This window comes from Musca domestica, unplaced genomic scaffold, assembly GCF_030504385.1.
Source record: "Musca domestica strain aabys unplaced genomic scaffold, Musca_domestica.polishedcontigs.V.1.1 102, whole genome shotgun sequence".
NCBI classification, from domain to species: Eukaryota; Metazoa; Arthropoda; class Insecta; order Diptera; family Muscidae; genus Musca; species Musca domestica.
In genome coordinates, this window is record NW_026712117.1 from 1,862,482 (window position 1) to 1,864,509 (window position 2,028).

Below are 2,028 nucleotides of genomic sequence, written 5' to 3' on the forward strand. Positions count from 1 at the left end.
GTCAAGTTGATGTCAGACAAACATAAAGTTATTCAATTGACTGAAGAGGAGAAGAAATACTAATGCTGTGGATAGGATAGTAAGCAGTAGTAGGCTGAATTTCTTCTTATTCAATATGTACATATGTATTACACTCAAAATTTTTTTGTATATGTTACAAAGCTTAAAAACTGTAAATCTAAGTTAACGGATAAATTTAAACACGTTCATTTCAGTTATACCATTTTTATACCCTCCACCATTCTATGGAGGATATATCAACTTTGTCATTCCGTTTGTAATTTCTCGAAATACTCATATCAGACCCGACAAAGTATATATATTCTTGATCAGCCTAAAATTCTAAGTTGATTTAGCGAAGTCCGTCTGTGTGTCTGCCTGTCCGCCTTTCTGTTGTAATCACGTAATCTTTCGAACGAATTGAGATAAAAGGCTAAAATTTTGCACATATGTTTATTTTGCCAGTAGGCAGGTTAAGTTCGTAAATTGGTCATGTAGGTCTAGGTTTTCATATAGCCCCCATATAATGGTATCTTCCGATATTCGGTATTTTGATGATTTTAGCGACATTATTCATCGGAGTAGTTTCATATTACGTATTTAGAGTTCGTAATGGGACATACAGACTGCGACACAATTTTTTTTTATGCTGGTCCAGTTCATCGTATAGGCCCCATATATCAGTACCTCCCTATATTCGGTATTTTGACGATTTTAGGTACAATTCTCACCGAAATTGTTTGAGATGTCGTATTCGTAATGGTTCGTAATAGATGCTACAGCCTGTGACAGAAAATTGTCTATGCGGGTCCAGGTCTTCGTATAGCTCCGATATAACGGTACCTCCCTATATACGGTATTTTGAAGATCCTTCATTATACCCGTTTATAATATGGTAATAGCTTATAACAAACAATGCCTACGTCGTATAGACCCCAATATAACGGCTATATTCGGTATTTTTAAGATTTTAACAGAATTTTTAACGGATTTTATTTTTTGAAAATTTCCAAATTCGTTCCAAATGGTGGATGGTATTCAAAGTTCGGCCCGGCCGAACTTATTACTTTTTAACTTATTTGTTTTTAAATACACCTTTTTTATTCTGGCACTCAGTTTATGAAATGTGATGAGCTAATAAAGATCATCTTTGCTGGACCTATAGCTAGTAACTCTTTAGAAACACAATATTTTGTCTTAACTGTATATCTCGCAAAACGCATTAGCAATCCACAAATTTTGTTTCTATTATTTTGATAAAAGTAACTTAAGTAGTTACCAAAAGTAGCTACACCCAGAGAAAAAATGACAACATCCGTGTATGAAATGACCACATCCGTGTATGATAGTGTATCAACCACGTTTGGTGTCAAAATGAGCACGCTGTTGTCATTTTGACACCGAGATTTTGGCAACGATTTCAACAACAGATGTGCATGAAATGAGCACATACGTGGTCATTTCGAGCACGCCCCGTTGTCAGATTGTCAACGCTTCGTTGTCAGATCGTCAACGCTTCGTTGTCAGATTGTCAACGCTCCGTTGTCGGATTGTCAACGCCCGTTGTCAGATTGAAATCAATGGTGGTCATTTTTTGATATCCGTTCCTTTTCCATTTTATACCCTTAGTAGAAGAAACGACATTTTTTGAAAAGTATTTTATTGAACGAAACCAATTACATAAATTCAATATAAATACATATTTGATTTAACAAAACAATTCGAATTACATATATTCAATGTATAGAAACAAATTAAATTAACTTAAATCTGAAATAAACTTTTCCATTATTCATAGGATATAAGTGAAATGGGTAAGTAATAAAATCTAAAATTGGTATTAAAAAAATTGTATCCTCATTCAGAGAACCAACTTCATACGATTGTAAATGGTAATCAAAGTTTTTAACTTTTACTTGGTTACATAAAATGTAAACATTTTCATTTTCAATTATTAAATGTTTAATTTTGAAAAGTTCAATTGCGGCATTATTTGTTGCTAAATAATAGTTTTTTTTATACCTAGTT